The sequence below is a fragment of the Eptatretus burgeri genome, chromosome 3, assembly GCF_056783735.1.
Source record: "Eptatretus burgeri isolate ZD-2024b chromosome 3, Ebu_testis_v1, whole genome shotgun sequence".
Classification (NCBI taxonomy): domain Eukaryota; kingdom Metazoa; phylum Chordata; class Myxini; order Myxiniformes; family Myxinidae; genus Eptatretus; species Eptatretus burgeri.
Genome location: NC_140963.1, coordinates 81,254,997 through 81,271,234, shown reverse-complemented (window position 1 = coordinate 81,271,234; position 16,238 = coordinate 81,254,997). Strand labels below are relative to the sequence as shown.

Here is a 16,238-nt window from a genome sequence, read left to right as displayed (position 1 = left end):
GTGATCTAAAAGCTTCAAACACATCAGCTAACAATAAAACATCTGTTTTTAGATATAAATCATGATATTCTCCAAGGTTCTTTATCTTAAATATTTTCCATATTTCTTGTGCGTGTTTATATTCCTTATCACTTATCTCTTCTTCATAAAGGTTATTATAGAAACTTTCTTTTGATGGAAGTTGTGTTTCTTTAAATCTCATAAATGAATCCATATAATCATAAGGATAAATTCCCTTACTTGTAAGAATTTTCTCTTTACTTTGAATTTCATTCCTTGTTTGAATTTCCTCTCTCGTAAGAATTCCTTCTTTAATCAGAATTTCATCTTTAATCAGAATTTCCTCTTTAGTTCGAATTTCATTCATTGTTCGAATTTTCTTTATAATTAGAATTTCATCTTCAGTTAGAATTTCTTCATTAATTAGAGTTTCCTCTTTACTTTGAATTCTCTCTTTAATCTGAATTTCCTCTTTAGTGAGAATTTCCTTTTTTGGAAAGAATGAATTAAGATTTGGAAAAGAGTCCGTGGAGCTTAGATTTGATGCGAGGTAGGCTAGTGGTGTTCCCATAAACTTGTAAGAATCTAGAAACCTAATACGAGTTAAAGGTTTTGTGAATATCATTTTTGTAAATGAAATATACTTTTGACTTGTGTTTGTTATGGCAGAAATATTCCCTGGTGTTTTTGAAAGTTCATTTATAAATAGATGTGTATCATAGTTGGCGCTGTTGTGAAGAAAGACTGGAATAAAAGAAGGTAATTTGTAATTAAAATTACAACAGGAATGAGCGGGACCTCTATATTTACCAGTAAGATGACAATGATCCCTAACTTTAGACTCCTTAATTTCCCCCTCACAAATATGACAGATATTGTTCTTTCTAAATTCTAATTTTTCTTCTTTGGTTAATTTCATCGGTTCATTTGTTTCTTTCATTAATTTAGTGAGTCTTATACAATCCTTTTCTAATCGTTTTACAAACTCTTGTGAAGCTTTTTTTCCATGATAATGTTCAAGTTTGTTATACTTTTCTCCAACAGATGATTTGATATAATAACAGAAACCACAAGGAATATGTTTTTGATATTTATTTGTATATGATTCTTTTGGATTAGGAGAAGTAGTATTTATCTTTTTAAGGATACATTCAAAATCAGCGTATATCACAAATGGGTGCATGATAGATTTATTATAATCTTCAAAAGAAATCTTTTCACCAGGTTTAGGCATTGTAATTACAGCTGATTTATGATTACTACAATATTTTGAATGTTGTTCTAATCGTTCTTTTGTATGAAATGAATTAAGACATCGCTTACAAGGATATATTTTGTTTGCTGTTCTGAATACCTGAGAAGAGATTAATCTTGATAAATTATTGATGTATGTGTAATGTGAATTCTTTCCAACACTAAAATATAAAAGATCAATGTGTGTTTCTTCATTTTTATAGTTGTTTGAAATTTTTAATATTTGAACTTTGTTTGTATCCGTTAATCCATATACATTAATAGAAAGATTATCCTTTTTCTCAAATTTAGGAATATCTATTAGTGGCATTGGGAATTTAAAATCTTTAATGTCCAAGGTATTCTCATATTTCATATATTGTTTTACTCTTTCTGAATTACATTTTGGTGGATGAAAGTGAGCAAGAACAGACCAGAGAAAACATTTATTATCATTGTTCTTAATATTAACAACTGCCTTCCTTAGTTTTATTTCTTTTGGTAATTCAATATAAGAAGAAGCTTTAAGAGGGTTTGATTTTAGAATGTGTATATCTAAAAAGATGATTTTTTTAATATTGAATCCACTTCCTACCACTGTATTATCAACATCCTCCTCTTGTCTTGATAGTTCTTCATAAACCCCACTATTCAAAAAATCTTGAAATTATGTTATAGAATGAAGATCTGTTCTCATATAAGGAGTATGTTCTTCATCTTGTCTTTTCATATTCATTTTCACTCACATATAAAACTTTAAAGTTTTCATTTCTTTTAATGTCTTTTTAATAAATTTTTCAACATCGGGTTTCACTATTTCAATTGATTCAGCTATTGATGATGGACCGGGTTCTCCAAATTGAAAAATCCTTATTTTTATATGCCCTTTAAATGCCCCATCAGTGTTTTCAATATAATAGTCTCCCTTTACTTTAAACTCATTTTTCTTGTGTTTTTGTGATTGAAGATGTTTATTATAACTACTCTTCAAAACATCCTTTGAACAGATATCACAATGTTTTCTTTCCAACTCAAGAGGAGATATTTGATGAAACAGATTAAATGTGTGTTTGTTGGTTCGGAGGTGTTTTCTATAATGTTTATATTTGTGATTACAAACATCGCAGTATGTTGTATTCACCATATTTATATAATAAATCTTTGCTTAAACTAAAATTTTCTTGATGAAAATTTCGTTTATTTTACAGGTGAATCTGTGCTTAAAACCATTTTATCCTCCAACTTTTTCACTTAATAAATACAATGTTTCAAGACACAAAAGACAAGTTTCAATCAATCTCTTCATCTGTTAAAGATACTGAGAAATATGTCAAGGATGTAAAATTGAAGAAAGATAAATATAACAACTATTGGATAAAAACAATTATGGTAAATAATATGAGTTCTTCAATTTCCTTCAGTGGAAGGGCTTTTAGTATACCTGGTAGAACATCAATTAAAGTATCTCTAACAAAAGTTTCTCCTCTCCTTCTTGTAATATATTCAAAACTAGAAAAAGCAATGAAACAAGAAAAAGTATCAAAAAACAAAAATCTTATGGATGAAGCTTCAGAAAGAAAAGATAAGACCATCTGTAATATGCAAGGAGAAATTTGTATTTTTTTCAACAACCCTAAAGATGTAAATCCTGATGAAATAAAGGATGTTAATATATCAGGTGAAATGACATTTCGTTCAATAGTAATTAACGATCATTTTAAAATTACCTTTAATATAAAAAATGTTGTCGTTGAATCTGATAATGAAAAAAAGTATATCGATATCGATGGTAATATACAACTGAAAGTATAGATGAATTTCAGTTTAAGTAAAGTTTTACTTTATAAATATGCTAGACTTTCCTGATTCTCCATATGACAAATTTGAGAATTGTCCTGCGTGTGAAAGACGGGGATTAAACACAGAGTCAAAAGCCTATAAACAATGTATATTCTGTGATTATCTTCTAATTAATGATAATAAAAAATATAAAAAGGAAAATAATTCTTTTAGATTTACACCAAAAATGAATTACTTTACAAGATTGATTAGAGAAATGAATGTAAAGTATGAGGGTGATAACGCACCTTTCCTTACAAGGGAAGAAACTGAACGTATAAGAGAAATGTTCAAAGGATTGTTGTTGTATATTATTCATGGATGTAATTTTCAGGGAAATATCAACACAAGATATTGTATAAATAAAATAATGGATTATCTTGAAATTAAACCTGAACTTAGGATAAAATATAGAGTTTCTAAAAAAGCCAATAATAAATTAAACAACCTGTTTTTCAAATATATAAATGAATGATTTTTTACCTATTTGGGAAAATAAGATAAAATTTAACAACCATAAAAATCTACCAAATTCATTAAGATGTCTCATAGTTGGTTCAAGTGGATGTGGAAAAACCTGCTTACTTTTAAAGATGCTCCTCACTCCCAACTTTTTAGATTATGATAATTTAATAATTTTCACGAAGTCGAGTTTTCAACCAGAGTATCAACTACTCTCACAAGGTTTTAATGCTGGTCTTCAAAAAGAAGATGTAATCGGTTTATTTAAACGTCAAAAAAACCTAAATGATTATAACATTGAAGATATAATTCAACTATTTTGTGATACACAGAGATGTAAAAAGAAATCAAATCCTATAACTTGTATTCTTAGTGATAATACGGATGATGTACCGTCTCCCCAAGATTTAGATAAATCAAAAAAGAACCTCGTTATCTTTGATGATTGTGTTAATGAGAGAAACCAAACGGTAATGGACAGCTACTACACAAGAGGGAGACATTCTTCTTGTAATTGTATTTATCTTAGTCAATCGTACTTTCAACTTCCTCGTCGTTCCATCAGAAACAATGCTAATACTTTTATTTTATTCAAGTTAAATTCAATAGATATCAATAATTTTTGGAGAGATAATTGTTCAATATTATGTAGTAAAAAGAAATTTGAGGATTACATGAAGCACATGACTGAAAAATATAAATATATTGTTGTGAAACAAGATGAGCTATTAAGGGATATATTTTTTGTTTTATAAACAATTACATATATAAATGACAACTATTATTGTAAATCTTGTGGGTAAATCTGCTTCTGGAAAAAACTTTCATAAATCAAGGTTCTTGTGTAGTACAAATGAGAATATTGTAAATTTACTTGAAAAACACCCCGTGATACGCATTTTATCAACAACAACTAGAGCAATAAGACCTGGAGAAGTAAAAGGTGAAGATTATCACTATATTTCAGTGGAGGAACATATGCGATTGAGGAATGAAGGCCAAATGTTTGAGGAGGTTTCTCTTGGTACAACAAAATATTCACATTGTAAGAGTGAATTAAGGAAACTAAAATCTGGTGGTGTTGGGATATTAGAAACTAATCCAGAAGGAACGAGACAAATTATTAAACATCTGAGTGGAGTGAAGATTTTATCATTCGGTTTTGATGTTGATGAAGAAACTCAACGCAAACGTATGAAAAGCAGAGATGCAAGTATTAGTGAAGAAGAAATTACAACTCGCATTAATGTTAATAAAGAATTTGATGAAATATTTAAAGAAAAGGATTTATTTGAACACATCTACTTGAATGATGAAGAAAAGGAAAATTTCCTGTTGATCTTTACAATTCATTAAATTATATTTTACAATAAATAAATGGATGCAAAAGAAAGAGCAAGAAGATTTAAGGAACATCAAGAGTTGGTTTCAAAAGTTGTAAAACAACAGGAAGACATAAAGAAGAAACGCAGACAGAAACTAACGGGTGAAGAAGCATTTGAAAGAAAACAAGAGAAATTTTTTAAACCACTTTTAAAAACTTCCCACGAAAAAATGAAAGATATTTCCACAGTTCCCACAGTAGAATATACTCCTAAAAAACTTCAAATGTTAAAAGATTTTGATCAAATGACGGAGGAAGAATTAGAGCATTTAGGAGAATTAGAATATGATGATGAAGGTTTATTTCAACAACTGGAAGGGATTAATCGACCCCCTGATTATATTGTGAATGCTCTTCAAAACAATGAATATTCAGCGGATTCAAAAACCAAAGCAGGACTCATTCCAACAGAACAACCAGCAATATTTCATCTTGTTCAAGAAAAGGTATTGATATTTAATGATGAATTAAGGTTCTTGGGTTCTGCTCAACCCCTGTTAAACTAACTCCGAGATTAATGTTTCTTCTCACAAAAGATGGAAGACAAGGTTCAACTGTGAGGGATGAATCAAAGTATATTGATAAACCATTGGATATGGAAAATAATGATGATAGAGTATATATTGATCTGCTGAACACTCTAAATTATAAGGTTATTCTTTCTGGTAAAAGTAGGAAGAATGAGAAGGAGAAACACATTATTCAGGCTTTAAGTATCCTTGGTTCAGGTGTTAGTTTTCTTCCAAATGACCCATCGCAATTAGTTAATAGACTGTTGTTGTTGTTAGGCAGTAAGAAGGCTGGAAATAACAATTGTTTTAATGAAGCATCAGCCATTTTAGACCAGTTGATGAACATGAAAATAATTAATAAATCTCAATATAAAGACATTTTATCTCATATTAAATAAGATGAGAAGCACAATCCTTAGTTTCAATTTCACAACAAGCGACCACACATCTTCATTCCCATACCCACTACAACTTGACACAACAAAAGAATATGAGGCATCTTTATTGTCCATGGAAACTTATAATACCTTATTTAATATAACTGATAAAAATGACAAGTTTAGTTATAATCCCGGAAGTGGATACAAAACGATAACAGTCTCACCCGGAGCATATGAGATTTCTCAAATATCTTCCGAAATTGCTCGTCTTATGAAAGAACAGGGTGATGAACCAAAAAATATTGTTATAAACATTCAAAAACATACTTCAAAATCAACGATTAAAGTTAAAAATAACTACAAGGTTGATTTCACAATTGATAATTCATTTAGAGAGTTATTGGGTTTCTCCTCAAAAAGATTGAAACTAATGGGATGTTTTACAGTGATAATGTCATTCAAATATCCTCAGGAATAAATTCAGTGTTAATTCACTGTGATTTGATTGATGGTGCTTATAATGATGGAAAAAAAACAAATACAATATTTTCATTCAGCGCATACTCAACCCCAATTGGTTATAAATTCAATATGGAACCTAAAAATTTGGTTTATCTACCTGTGTCAGGAAAAACCATACACAGAGTAAATTTTAGGATAACCGACCAAGATAATCGTGTGATTTCTTTTAATGGAGAAGTTATATCCATCAGAATTCACCTACGTGAAGTTTTCCAATAAATAAATACGATGGTTATTGTGAGGAAACACGAGTTGGGAAAATATAAAATAATTACAGGGGATGGGATGTTCCTTTCCCCATACTACAAGGGTGAAGGTATGTATCTTGGTAGAGGATACTATAAACCTAAGAGACAAAGGGGTGTTGGACATCAATTTAGAGGAGATGGGATAATTGATACTCTCTTGGGTATTGGTTCAACTATTCTTAAACATAAAGATCTAATTGGTTCAACTGCTTCTGCTGTGGGAAATGCAGCAGGTGCTGTAAAGAGTATAAAAGATGCTCAGAAGGAATCTCATAAATTACAAGCAATAAAAGAAATTAAGAAAGGCAAAACTCAGTTGTCCCCCCAAGAACGACAGAAAATAATTCAAATACTTGGATCAGGGTTTCAAAAGTTTTAACATCTTTTTTCCTAAATAAATACAAGTATGGAAGCAATTGATAGTATCTATGATTTGGATGATACTATTATTATCTCAAACTCCACTAAAAAAGAAGATTACTTCAAGGTAAATGCAATAACTGGAACAGACTGGAATACGAATGGTACAAAAAGTTTTGAAATAAATAATCAACAAACCTATTTGAATCTCTCCGAAAGTTTCTTGTTGTGTAAATTTAAATTCACTAAAGCTGGGAATAACACAAACGCTACACTTGTAAATGATTTCTTCTGGAAAATGTTTGATAGTGTGCGTTTGTATATTGGAACACAAGAAGTTGAAGCGGTTGATTATGTCTCTGCTGTATCTGAAATGATAAAATTTACACTCTATACATTCAGTGATAGAATGGGAAAGGGGTCTGTCGAAGGTTTTATTCCTGATATGTCAACAGGAACAAACACAGACCCTGGATATACTCAAAGGAAAGGAATGTATAATGATGATACAAAAACAGAAAATAGTTTTACTGTGGCAGTTCCTCTTAAAGGTATATTTGGATTTTGTGATCATGATAAAGTTCTGTATGGTCTTAAAATTAGATTTCAACTACAGAGGAATGATAATGAAAATCGATTGCTTTTTGGTGTTGGTAGTGCTTTTGGTGAACAGAATAAATTTGTAATTGAGGAGATGAGTTGGTATATCAGTGAATATACTCCTAATCTTAAAACAGAAGAGATGTTGAATCGAAGACTTAACTCAAAGAAACCACTCAGTGTATCATACCTCAAAAGAAGATGTCAACACGTTAAACTCAACCAAACTACTTACACGTGGAATTTGGGTGTTCTGGAAGGAAAGCCACGATATCTGTGGATCATTTTTAAAAAGCCAGATGGTGATACTGCGACTGATAAGAATAATGCATTGAGTGATAATGCTAAGGTGAAACAACTTCGCGTTTCTCTGGATGGAACATTTTATCCACGAGATAGATTGGAAATTAATTGGGAAAAAAATGATTTTGCTGAAGCATACAAGTTTTACCAAAAGGTGTGTGAAAGTAATGGAAATAAAGAACCTATTTTAGATATGACAGCATTTAAAAGTTTGTATACAATCTATGCGTTTGACCTGAGCGCTCAAAAGGAAACTATAAAGTCTAATCGAGTGGATACTTCCCTATATATTGAAAGAGGAGAGAGTGAAGAAGTTGATACATATTGTTTGCTTTTGGAAGAAACAGAATTGCAGATTAATACAGATAATGGTGTGATGATTAGTCTCACATAATTTTTTGTTAAATAAATGAGTGGCAAAGTACCAACTGGGGTATATGTTAATCAAATCAATCTTCATAAACTATCATCTTGTGTTCAAAATCAAAAGCCTTGTACGATTAACGTTAATACAATTCAGAGAAAAGGAGCAGTAAGAATTGATGTTTTGCTCACAAGAGAACAGGTTAAAATCTTGAATGACACTGGCTCACTTAAAATTAAAATGACAAAACCAATGTTGAAAAAATATTCAATAAGAGAGGCGAGTGGAGGATTTCTCCCATTTCTAATTCCTTTATTTGCTGGTTTAAGTGCGGTTGGAGCATTGACGGGTGGTATTTCAACAGCGGTGAAAACTGCCAACGAAAGGAAGGCTCAACTCCAGGCTCAAAAAGAATTGGAAAGACATAACAAAGAGTTGGAGAAACAAATTAGTGGAAGTGGCGTAATTGTAGATTTTGCTGAAAAACTTGAAGGTCTGCCTGATAAAGCGAGATTGTCAGTTGGAGATATGCTTTCTTCTATTGCACAAGCAGGTGTAAAATTAACAAAAAGAGGTAATGGATTATATCTTTCTAATAAATAAATGAGCATTGATGAGTGGTTGGAAAAATTTGGAAAGAATACAACATCAAATTTACAACTTGTCAAATATTGTAAGAAATTAAAAATTCATAATGTGGTTATTTGTATGAGAGATGAATTAACAAATGTGCCGAAACATACAAAGAATATTATTATGAACTTAGAAGATAATAATGGGAACGGTTCTCATTGGGTTTGTATTTTTAATAGTCAAGACAAATATTATTTTGATAGTTTTGGTCTTCCACCACCTGTTGAAGTCATAAAATTCTTACAGAATGGTGTTTATCAAACATTTCAAGTCCAAGAATTAAATTCCAAGTGTTGTGGTCAATTATGTCTATATGTGTTATTTCAACTCAACAAAAATAAAAAATTTTTATGATATTATTTTTAATCTAATATAAATGACTTATGTTGGTAAAGATGGTTCTATCTTTGGTGTATCTCAAGAACTGGATATTGATTTATCAAATTATTACACAAAGGCACAGGCTGAACGACAGAAATATAATATAACCAAAAATATTAACATGAAAAATGTTTATAAATTAAAAAATTATCCAAGCCCGACTGACGCGAATGACTTGGTGAGATTAAGCGATTTATCACAATATATATCCTTAAATAAAACGGCCGTGTATTCCAAAGATACAGAAGTGTTGATATTATCTCCAGGTCATACAGAATTCACAGTTCGAATTAAAATAAATTTTTATAAAGAAGGGCGTATCGTTTGTATGAGAATAGAACAATGGGGGTATGATATGAATGATTTAGGGTATAATTGGTCATTTAAAATTAACCTCGAAGACCTGGAACAATTAAATCAGTCTCGTAAGGAAGAATATTATCCACTTGGTATCGAGAATGAGTTTTGTGGGGCTACGATTAGTAAACAACAAATAAAAGAATTTAATAAGGGTAAATATAATAATGGTTTTGCCCTTGTTTATCTCATGAAAACAGAAAAAACAGGATTATATATAATAAGTAAGGAAATACAAAATGATTTAACTATGGGAAGATGGGGAGGTGTTTCGTGCCATAATATTATTCTAACATATATTTCTAATACATAAATGACAGCAAGAAGGCTTCAAGAAAATTATCATTTCTGTGTTCAAGCATACCTTCAAGAAAAGGGTATTCGGTATTTTAATAAATATGTTCTACAACATAAGAATGAGGTATTTTCAATAAAAGATTGGCATTATGCTGATGTTGATAAACCGACAACTTTAGATTTAATTAGAATGTTAAATAATGAAAAAATTATAAAGTTAAGAAAAGGTCAGGCTCTTTTAGAAATTCAAAAGAAATTTTATTGGTTTCCTGTTGTAAAAAAAATTATTTTGGATAAAGGAATAACAAGAAATCCTGATGAATATATGTATAATATTCTATGGGGTGTAAGCGATTCAAGGATAGTAAGGGATGAGGAAGGAGTTGAAGAAGAGAGGGAAGAGGAGGAAAAGGAGAAGGAGGAGAGGGAGAAGAAAGAGAAGGAGGAAAAGGAGAAGAGAGGGAAAGAGAGAAGAGAGAGAAGAGAGAGAGGGAGGAAAGAGAGAAGAGAGAGAGAGGGAGGAGAGGGAGGAAAGAGTGAGACAAAATAAATATCAAAATATGGAAACCAGTGAGATTCAAAAAAGATTGGTGGTATTACAGAAAATAACTCAACCCACCGAGGAGGAAAACAAAGAATTGACAAGTCTATTTGCAATACTTTCTTCAAGACTATCATCGACAAGATATTCATTTTAATTCAAGTTTTTTCTTAAATAAATGGAGGAGAGAGTGAAGGCATTTCTAAGGATTCTTTATGTTTTAAAAATTAAGATTCAAATGTGCATGTTGGAAACTAAAAAGGTTTTTGCACTCTGCAGGAATTTTTCTCATAAATAAATGAGTTATTGTCTCAAATGTAAAAAGAAAACTAATACTAAAAATATTTCATATATTAAAAGTAAAAATAACAGGGTTATACAAAAAGGTATATGTTCGGTGTGTGGTTCAAAAAAAAATCAATTTATCTCCAAACACAAACTCGGAGGAGATATACAAAAGTTTTTTTATCAGGAAGTAAATTTACAACTACTGGAATACCAGGGGAATTACATCTTCCAGGGTATTCTTTCTGTGGTCCAGGCACAAACTTGGATAAAAGATTAGATGAGGCAGACAATCCTAAATCCTGGAGTCAGCCTATCAATAGAGTTGATGAAGTGTGCATGAGACACGATATTGATTATGGGAATACCACAATGTTGGAAGAAAAGTATGAAGCCGATAGAGAAATGTTGTATAATTTGTCTCTGATACAAAATCCAACCTTGAGAGAAAAAGTTGATCGGTTCATTGTGAAGAAGATGATCAGTGCTAAATTGAAACTTGGACTTGGAAATTCAAAAAACTTATAGGCTCTAATGATGCCATTAAGACTGAAGAGCAATTAGCTGATGAATTACATAAACCAATATTCACAAAGTTTCAGAGAAGGAAAGTTTATTCCAAGGAAGTTGATTATATCTGGTCTGCTGATTTGATTGAACTCAATAATGATAAGGGGTACAAGTATGCTTTAACCGTTATTGATTTGAGGAGTAGATACGTATGGGTTGTCCCATTAAAAAACAAAACAGGTAATACTCTTATGTTAGCCTTTGAACAGATATTTAATAAAAGTAAGAGAAAACCTAAAAAATTGTGGACTGATGAGGGTAGAGAGTTTTATAACAAGACATTTATGAATTTTCTAGAGCCTGATGTTGGCGCAGTGGTTAGGGCAGCGGCTTGGGATCAAAGAGGTCCTGAGTTCAAGCCCCGTTGAGCCACTGAATTAATACACCAGGGGGTTGACTCAGCCTGTCATCCTTCCGAGGTCGGCGAAATGAGTACCAGTATACTGGGCCGGTGTATACCCCGGTTAAAATAGGTGTACCATATCCCTGTGTCGTAAGAGGCGACCAGGGTTGCGTCAGGAAGGGCATCCGGCGTAAAACATGTGCCAAATCACTATGCGGATCATAATATGGATGATCCGCTGTGGCGACCCCTAACGGGAGCAGCCGAAAGAAGAAGAAGAGGAGGAGATTTATGAATTTTCTAAAAAATAACAGTATTACATTATACAGTACCTTTAATGAAGGGAAGGCAGTTGTTGTTGAACGTTTTAATCGTACCTTAAAAGAGAGACTATATAAAAAATTCACACAACTCGGTTCACAACAATGGTCATCTTTTATTCAGGATATTGTGGATAAGTATAATGACACGATTCACACGTCAACAAATATGAAACCATCAGAAACATTTACAAAATTAACATATGAAAAAGAGATTAATGTCAGAAAACCTAAGTTCAAAGTTGGTGATATCGTAAGAATATATAGGTGGAAATCTCATTTTGAAAAGGGTTTTACTGAACGATGGACGAAAGAACTTTTCAAAATTGTTGATGTAATAGATACGGTTCCTTGGACTTATAAAATATATGATTTGGAAGGGGAAGAGATTTTAGGTTCATTTTATTCACAGCAATTACAAAAGACAAAGATAAATTGAAATTTTTTGACTCCGCCCCTTTTTGACTCCACCCACACAAACCCCGCCCACACAAGCCCCGCCCACACAAACCCCACCACACACCCCTCACAAGCTCCAATAAATTGAAATTTTTTGACTCCACCCACACAAGCCCCGCCCACACAAACCCCACACAAACCCCACCACACACAAACCCCACACAAACCCCACACAAACCCCACACAAACCCCACACAAACCCCACACAAACCCCACACAAACCCCACACAAACCCCACACAAGCTCCACACAAGCTCCACACAAAAAATCCACACAAGCTCCACACACACACAAGCTCCACCCATATTCATCATATTCACATAATTAGTGATTAGTTAATTAGTTCCCCACACACAACATGTTTATTTAATTAAAAAATTATCCCCCCATCCACACAAGCTCCACTCATCCACCCATCCACCCATCTCTCCACCCATCCATTGATCCACACAAACCTCATCCACATTCGCCCCTCCCACATAAGCTCCACCCACATAAACCCTGCCCACATAAACCCCTCCCACATAAGCCCTGTCTACACAAGCTCCACACAAAAACTCCACACACATAAACCCTGTCCACATAAACCCCTCTCACACAAGCTCCACCCACATAAACCCCGCCCACACAAGCCCCACCCACACACACCCCGCCCACACAAGCCCCACCCACACAAGCCCCACCCCCTCATCCCCCCTGTGCGCCCCCCACCTTTGACCCACCACCTCCCTCATCCCACCCCCCACCCTTCCCCACACACACACATGGGGAGGGGAGGGATGGGATGAGGGGGTGATGGGTCATTGGGGGAGCGCACCTACCCCCCTTTATCCTCTTCTTGAAATTCAGAATCAAGTTATTGTAAACAAAACAAATATAATTTATTAGTATTGAAAATATTAAATATTCATTTGCGAGAATGTATAATCTTTCCCAGCAATCTTCTTCAGATGTCTTGTGATTTCGAAACTCAGACACCATATTCTGTTTTGAAACAAAAAGTGGATAATAATTAGGTTTTATAAAGATAATTACATGGTAATATGAGTAAGCCTCGTTGACCACTGAATTAACACACCAGGAGCCTGTCATCCTTTCAAGGTCAATAAAATGAATTCCAGTGTACTGACAAAACCACGTCCAAACTAATGATGCAACCAACATAAGACGACATTCTAAAGAGAGAGTGATATTAATAATAATTCAGAAACATTTACCTCCAGAAAATCATGTGTTGTACAAGATTGCTTCAACAGCTGATGTTGTGTGATAGTGCTGAAAAAAAAAAAATAATAAGTCAAGGGTATAGATGAAGAGACAGACAGAGAGAGATACAAACAGACAGGGAAAGCAACACACACACGCACACGCACACGCACACGCACACGCACAGACACACGCACACGCACACACACACACACACACACACACACACACACACACACACACACACACACACACACACACACACGTGTCTCACCATTGGTTTAATTCATTCGAGATCAGAGACCAATCATTATAAATCATTGACCTCTTCAATAAGAGCAGAGAGAGGTAGGTAGAAAGACAGACAGAGAGAGACACACACACACACACACGTGTCTCACCATTGGTTTAATTCCTTCGAGATGAGAGGACGTGATAAGACTTCGTACCACTCATTATAAATGTCTTTCAATTCTCTTCTAAAATCATTGATCTCTTCAATAAGAGTATTCATTTCATGCACCTCGTCATGATATGTAAACTCAATTTCTTCCAATGATCTGTCAGGGAAAAAAAAAAAATATATATATATATATCAGAATTTTCATGATTTAATTTAAAATCGATTGCTTCATCGTTCAAAGAGAAAACCATACACAAACTTACCAACTCTGTAGTGAGCTGTTGTCTTCATCGGAAGAAAGATCGCTCATGTCTCAGTTGTAAAAATGAAAATCCCGTCTGGCAGAAACATTGTCTGGTGAATCACTTATAAGGCAACGACGAGGAAATTACCTAAGCATTGGGTGCGGCCACAGGAAATGACAGCTTGGAAAATAACTGGGCGATTGTATGAATGGGCGATTGTGTGTCAGGTCAGGTTCGATCTGTGACCTGCTACAGGTACCATGTAAACCTGTACTAAACTGTTCCATGGTCGGGTTGTCGGCGACTAAACCGTCTCCCCCACCAGGTTTTCTGGTGAGGAGGGTGTTTGGATGTGGACACCCAGCAGGATTAAAAACAAAACCTGTCAAAGGGCGGAGGAGCTCCTTGTGAGCCAACGGCCATCCATATCTAGTGCCCAACTGTGTCTGCGGACGTCCTCCTGCAGTTGGGTCACTTCTTATTAGGAGGTTGGTGGCAGGATTTGCACTCTGGCCACCGTAAAACCCTTCATGCCGCAAAACGCAAAAACGCTAAAAAATCTGAAAACCCACTCCGTGGGAGTACCTCCTGTGCAGCTTCCCTTCGCAGGGCAGCTCACCGGATGACGGGATTGGGGCAAAGCCTTCGGGACCCCCAATCTTTGATAGGAGGGAAACCACGGGGTAACATCCCTGGGTCAGATTGCGGGAGAGTGTGTCGGAGTGGTGCTGAGGTGTCGTCCACCAGACGGCGGTCTCCTTGGGTTAACCTGAGGCGGTCCCTTCGGGTGGGTGCCTTGGAATGTCCTATCCCTAAGAGAGGATGATGACCTGTCTCTGTTATCATCTGAGCTCAAGCGTTTGGACATCGGGATTGCAGCTCTCTCTGATGTTCGGAGACCGGATTGCTGCGAGATAATGGTGGGTGGTTACACCTACTATTGGTCTGGTCGCTCTGATGGTTACCATACCCAAGGAGTTGCTGTAGCTGTGTCCAATAAGCTGACCCCAATGATAATTGAGGTAACACCGGTCAACGAGCGTATTATGAGATTAAGGATTCGTCACTCCTTAGGTGTCATTTCCCTGGTCTCTGTTTATGCTCCGACTGAGGCGAGTGATCTCACCGTGAAGGATGCATTCTACGCCACACTCGAGTCTGTGGTTGATCAGTGCCCCAGACGAGATACACTTCTAGTCTTGGGGGATTTCAATGCATCGACTGCAACTGATAGGGACGGTTATGAGGTGTGTGTTGGTCCCCATGGGTCAGGAACTATGAACCAGAATAGCACTAAGTTCCTTGACTTTGCAAGAAGTCATGGACTTAGGGTGGCTGGTTCATGGTTTCAGCGCCCACAAGCTCATCGCTGGACTTGGTATTCCAACGCTGGCGGTGTGGCAAAGGAGATTGACCATGTCCTCATTGACGGTCGTTGGAGGATGATCCAGAACTGCAGGGTCTACCGGAGTGCTCAGTTCCTCAATACTGACCACAGGCTTGTTGTAGCAACTCTAAAGCTGCACCTTAAATCCTGGAGAATGGTACCATCCCAGCCGAGGCTGGATGTTGCCAAGCTCAGGGATGAGAGAGTAGCTGAGGAGTTTGCGAACAGGCTGAGTGGACACTTGGGGGGTCTGGGTGCTTTGGGGGGTCCTGAAGAGTTGTGGAGCGCCTTCAAGACCACCGTCCTTGATGTTGCCGGTGGATGCTTTGGAGCTCACCGCAGGGCAAAGAAGAATTTTGTCTCTCAAGGGACACTGGATACCATTGACCAGAGTCGCAGGGCCAGGCTGAATGGCAGAGCTGAGCTGTTCAGGGAGCTGATGCGTAAAACTGTACGTGCACTGAGGGTGGACAAGGAGGCCTATGTGCGAGGAATCTGTGAGGGGGTAGAGCATCACCTGTGGACAGGTGATTCTCGTCCCGCTTACAGGGGAATTCGCGCATTACGTTCATCCAAGCCCATCCCTCGGAGCACTACAGTTCGA

At 35.3% G+C, this 16,238-nt stretch overlaps 1 protein-coding gene and 1 long non-coding RNA gene across 12 annotated transcripts in view; one reads left to right on the top strand and one right to left on the bottom strand.

The window, feature by feature from the left end:
- Nucleotides 1-16,238, top strand: part of LOC147030298 (sentrin-specific protease 1-like) — a 147,741-nt gene that overhangs the window by 118,792 nt on the left and 12,711 nt on the right. The window lies entirely within an intron of this gene.
- On the bottom strand, nt 13,226-14,331 carry LOC147030299 (uncharacterized). Its single transcript, XR_015056296.1, has 3 exons — nt 14,001-14,331; nt 13,611-13,668; nt 13,226-13,377 (listed from the first exon to the last, which is right to left on the bottom strand). It is a non-coding gene; the product is annotated as an uncharacterized LOC147030299 (long non-coding RNA).